At 34.4% G+C, this 6,000-nt stretch overlaps 1 long non-coding RNA gene across 1 annotated transcript in view; it reads left to right on the forward strand.

Annotated features, from left to right (window-relative positions):
• Positions 1-4,666, forward strand: part of LOC129399614 (uncharacterized) — a 113,060-nt gene extending 108,394 nt beyond the window's left edge. The window contains exon 4 of the long non-coding RNA XR_008627194.1: positions 2,772-4,666. This is a non-coding gene — a long non-coding RNA (uncharacterized LOC129399614). The remainder of the gene's footprint in view (positions 1-2,771) is intronic.
• The last annotated feature ends 1,334 nt before the right edge of the window (positions 4,667-6,000 follow it).

The following is a 6,000-nucleotide window of genomic DNA, read 5'->3' on the forward strand; positions in this document are numbered from 1 at the left end:
AAAGCTATACAGAAGAGTAACACATATTATATCATTTATTTTGTTCCTTTTCCTTTATCAATGGGATTTACAATTCATGTGTTTGGTTTACTTCAAGATAGAAACAAGGTCATAATTTTCTGATACCTTTAAATCTTGTCTCTGTCACATGATATCCCCTGCTAATTTTCTGTTTCTTTATTTTCTTTCCTTAACTGCGGAGAATTGTCATGCTATTGAAAAAATGAGGTGATGAGCTTATCTAGCACCACTAGAAGCTTCCAGTCCATCTGCTCTTCTGGCATAAACATTGTTTGACGTTTGCACTTCATAAAATAGTAGACCAATACTCCTAAATTCCTTTACACAATGGCAGAAGATCAACTGTTATCTTTCAGTCTGTAATATATAAGTCCTGTTTCTATAAAACAAACACTCGTGTAGAAAGTCCACTTAGTTTTCTTAAAGACTCATTGGTCCCTGGAGACACATAGGAGCTAAATGACAGGTGTGGGGTAGAACTGAGTGCAATTCCCCAGCCACTGTGGCTTTTTACCCCTAGAGTCCATGTGGAGTTAACCTCAACTTCTTGCAGTGGTTTGACTTTCTATGAAACAAGACCACCTTGCCAGCTCTTTTACTCAATCTCACCATCTAGGTCGGCCTAACCCTATTCTTGATTTCATTTCTTAGACATCTGTCTGGATGTTTGTACAAATGATTTTAAATTTACCATAGAGAAAGGCTTTTAATGCCAGACTAGCCTTTAGTTAGTGGGCTCTGGCATTATTGGGAAGTAGAAAGGAGAATTTCTTGCCCTCTCTTTCTAAACTATAGTCTGGCTATTAATTGATAAAGCAAGCTGTTAGTATCCAGGGACAGTTTTTATTTTACTTATTGATTTTTTAAAACACAAATTCTATCACATCAAAGTTTATTATATACAGAGCACTTTAATTCACAGATAAATCTGTCCATCTAGTTTGTAAAAGGCAGGATAGTATAACAGCTTTTAGAATCAAAATGTTAGTATTTGAGCCCCTCACCTCATCTTGTCAGTTTCCTCAGAAAATTAGTTAGACCTTCTCTGATTCTAATTATATCATCCATTTGATTGTGGCATAGTGCTTATGTCCCTATTTGGGATTTGAAATATATCTAATTTATGTAAAGCATTAGAGCAAGATCTACAGATCAAAAGAATCCAATATATATTAAATTTCAATATAATCATTCAGTCCTTGGAAATGCCATTTTGAAAGAATAAACATAGAAATTCAGAGGTATGCAAATAATTTGGCTATCCTTAGTTGAGTATTCAATATACTTGGGCACTGTAATAGGTATTCTGTATGGAAAAGATCATCCAAGTTTAAAAGTATCTCTGTGGGGCTTGGAGTGATGGTATAGAAAATAGGGTACTTGCTTTACATGTGACCAACGGAATTTGATATCATCTCATATGGTACTCTGAGCACTGTCTGTAGTGATCCCTGAGGGTAGAACCAAGAATAAGTCTTGAGCTCTGTCGGGTGTGGTCTTCACCCAAAATCTCGTTGCTCATTGATTTGTTCGAGCGGGCACCAGTAATGTCTCTCATCGAGAGACTTGTTGTTACTGTTTTTGTCATATCCAACCCAAAATAAGTATATAAAAAGTCATCCCATAGTTCATCGATTTGCTTGAGAGGGCACCAGTAACCTCTCCATTGAGAGATTTGTCGTTACTGTTTTTAGCAAATATTTTTGTGATTTATTAGCTTAAGAAAAATTACGTACCCTTTAAAAACAATTTTCTGATGAGAAGAAGTGAACATAGAATCTGCTTGGAATTTTTAATAATGTGAGATTATGTAATACATTAAACAAAAATATTTACTATGTAACAATATTTATATTGTTAAAATTATCAATCTCATTATTGTTGTGCTTAATAACAACTTATTTTTTAATATGGAAATAAGTTGTGCTAATCTATAGACAGCCAGGCATCAACTAAAATAATCATAAATACATGGATTTTATTCCTGCACTCTATGGGTCTTGCTGAACCTTTGTTCTTTCTGTGGCAGGCATGTTTTGCCATTCTATAAGTGAAAAAAAATAGCAAAAACAGCAGACAACTTGGCCTTTTTTAAAAAAATACAAGTGTTATTTCAATATGTAGCCAGGTCTTAATGTTTCAAACCTTAAACCTTAAATTGGGTAGCTTTAATTCTTTTTATTATATAGATGAGGACATGAAGTGTAAGTACGGTTAGTTCACGTTAACGGTAGAGGAGGGTAGGAAAGGAAGGAAAACAAACATAAAGTAATGTTCTGCAAACCTCACTGGTCTTTACAGATTTAAAATTGGTTTCCGTTGAGGCAGCTGCACCCAGATGAGTGTTTCTCAACCCCATCCTCTTCCTAGTACTCTAGACCTTGGACTATAAAAGAAAACATTTTAAGAGTAGATCCTGATTCTTTTGTTGTTGTTGTTGTTTATTTATTTATTTCTTCCAGGAACAATATAAGGGTCTCCAATTAGTTGCAGGTGCAAATATTATGCATGCAATTAATTGTCTTCAAACGGTTAATTATGGGCAGAATTGGCTAATTCGGGGTGCAATTAACTACTTGCCACTTATTCTGAGAATGCCCGTAGACAATTGTGTCTGCAATTAATTTACAAGAGCCATTACAGTGAAAACCTTGTACTATAAATCCAAGAATAGAGTGGGAGAATTTTTTGAAGCAGGATTTCACTCTGGGTTAATTGCATTGACTCTTTCCTTTGACTTTTCTATGCAGGTTGACTGTAAATGTGATTTCTACGAGTTGCTTACGTGATTTGTGCAGTCCTGCTGGCAGTGAGAATGCTGAAAGAAATAGAAAAGCTAGAGTACACTCCCTGAAGCTGCAGGCGAGGCCCAGAATGCCATTTCACTGAGCAATGGTCTATATGGTTTATGATTAGTTGTTTTGTCTAGTGTGTTGTTTATATTTTTCTGCACAGCTTTTGGCAGAGAATTGCAAGGGTATTTGCGGAAATGGAAATTTCACACTTTTCTTTATTAAAAAGCCAATATTTAAAGACTTCTTTTAATTAAAGTAACATAGAAGAAAGCAGAGAGTTCAGGGTTATGGTACATGCCTTCAATGTTGCTGACATTTGTTCAATTCCTGGCTCCAGTGGAGATCCCTAATATATCTATAGGGTTGGCCCTGACAATGCTAGACCCATCTGACACCACATTTTCATAGCCTTGCATTGAATTGCTGGTCCAGTTGGGTGAGAATTGCTGGAAGAGACCACTGCTTCTCCTGATCACTGACTGGGGAGGACAAAATAAAGTCAATTTGCATAATGACAAACACATTTTGTGTCCTCACTGAAAGCCAATCTTATGCCTAACTTTATTCTATGGTAAGTTAACACATTTATCATAGTAAACACATCATATAAATCACTAAAATTTTTAAAAGTGTGTTATTAATATAAACCTACCACTAAGCTAAATATAATTATTGAGTAATTGAATTTGATCCTCTAGGTATTGAACACTGATTTTTATTTTACTTATAAACTTAAAAATTATTAACTTGCAAATAAATAGTGGAATCTAGTGAAGCTACAGACACGGATCATTAGGATTATGTGATATGGGGATGACAGGTGTGAAAGAGCACTTAGATGTTCTGTTCAACTTCTCAATTGAACAGAAGGGCGAACCATGGCATTGCAGCTAATGGAGGACCAAGACAAACTTAGAAATCAGATTTCTTGCCACCTAGTCCAGTGCTGTCCTAATGTCAATGTGTTACTAAAGAAAAATGCTGTGAAGTCTGTTCTCTCTGCTTTTAATAAAGGATCGTTTTCCTGTGGAGTCTGAAATGTTTACACGTCTGTGCGTAGGCATTGATTGGAAATGACATTCCATTGAAAGTGCCTCTGAGAATCATACATGGATCTCCAGCAGGGAAGGGTTAAAGTTGCAGTGATTTTGCAGGCTGGATCAAATGTTCTTGAGAGGCCATTCTTCACATCTTGTTTCTTTAACACTGGAATAGGGCAAGTAATCAAAGGTGACAAGCTTTCTCTTCTCCTCTGGTCCCACGCTTGGTGCAGGGAAGCCCACATACACATTGATCTGTACTGGCAATTGCTAAATTATGAAAGGCAGAGAGTCCGTAACATGTAAGGCTATGTCTTATTATTGGGAGGAAAGAATAAATATGCCACTTTCAGAGAATTCATATGAAACATTTTCTGTCCAAACAGGAGATTGTAGCATCTTGAATTTATACATATTTCTGATTCAGATTATTTTTCTGTTTAACCATTTTTTTCTTTGGACACTCAATTATAGCAAATTCAGAATAAGATCATTTGATGGTTCATGGTCTTTTTAGGATATTAGGTTATCAACAGTGTGCTGAGGCTGTGAGAAATAGAAGGTATTATAGTAGGGGCATAAACTTAAGTTAAAAAGGAGGGCACCACTTAAATTAAAAATGACCTATATTCCATTTTATCTTGAATTGCAAGTTACTTTTTGGAGTACGTCAACAATGTTAAAGGGAATCTATCAAAATGTATGTGTCAAATTCATCATAGATATTATCACTGTCAAATCTTTCTAACTTCCTTGCATGAGAGAGGATGTTTGTCACAATTTTAATAAAGGTTAAATAAATCTGGGGGAGTTTATTCAGTTTGTCAAAATCTTGCTATAAATCACAAAGAATTAACATTATGAACCACAAGGTTGAAATTTATGAAGATCTGTGATTAGTTTCCTTGTGAGATTTGTCAGTATATGGGTCCCTCAATTCTAAGTATAATTAGTAAATATAAGATTTTCACCCTCATATATGATAATTCATTTTTTTTTCTGAAAGGCATGGAAAAACATGTTGCATTTACACCAGATACCATGTGGTCATTTAATATAAATACAGGACTGATGTTATCCTGTTGACAGAGACACAAAGATCTGACTAGAACAGAAAAAAATGATATGTTTCATAATCTGTAGGTGGTAAAATTCATGAAAATGGCTTGTCTCTTATTTCCTATTCTCCATGTTAATAATTTGATGTTTTGTATATATCTCATGATTTTATCATATTCCTTGACTTCTGATTTATTATTCTAAAACAACTACATCTTATAAACTCTCAGTGTCTTTGTGATATCTCACAATGGCTTCCTGTTTGGGATCTACAAAGACAGCAACCCCAATTTACTCCTCTGGAAAATTGTTCCATGCCATCCTCTGGAATGACAAAGCTGCCATGTATATCTTGATCAAAATATGATTTTCATAATATGAACCCATACTGTACTTAATATTGTTCATTTATTATGTTAGAAAATACAAAATGTAACAGAATGCTAGGAAATTTGCTTTTAAAAAGACACAAGAAAAAGTATTGATTCCCAGAAGAAAAGATTTGTCAAGGCAATTTCTTGCAAAAGCAAACCATTCATTAGAAATCAAGTTAGACCTAATTTTGAAGGAGCAGATATATGTCTCCTGGTACTTCCTATTGTCATATCATATACAACACATATAGATGAGAGTGATTGTATTCAATCTCACTTATATTAAAAGAGTTCTAACCAAATGAGTAAAATCAAGTGTAATTAGTTTTACCTAAATTGTAGGTTTTCAGGGCAATTAATAAAACAGAAAGTTGAAAGCTGCTTGTTAAGAAAATCAAAGACCAAGGAATATATTCCCTTCGTTGAATGTCATTCCTATGTAAACCAACCTACACAAATCATTTTCATGTTTGAAATATAGCAAGTGTGTAATTGGAATAGTCAGCAGAAGTTGTAACTTAGGCAATTCAGGCATTGTCTTTGTTCTTGACTAGAATATAAAATATCCACTCCTATTTTAATTCTAATATTTCAACAACAGGAGAAATGGAAACTAAGAACATTTTAAAATTAGAATACTCCTGGATTGGAGTCTATATTCAGTTATTCAGTGAATTTTAGAATAAAAGTATATGCTTCCCCTTTGGTACC

The sequence above is a fragment of the Sorex araneus genome, chromosome X (genome assembly GCF_027595985.1).
Source record: "Sorex araneus isolate mSorAra2 chromosome X, mSorAra2.pri, whole genome shotgun sequence".
In the NCBI taxonomy this organism is placed as follows: domain Eukaryota; kingdom Metazoa; phylum Chordata; class Mammalia; order Eulipotyphla; family Soricidae; genus Sorex; species Sorex araneus.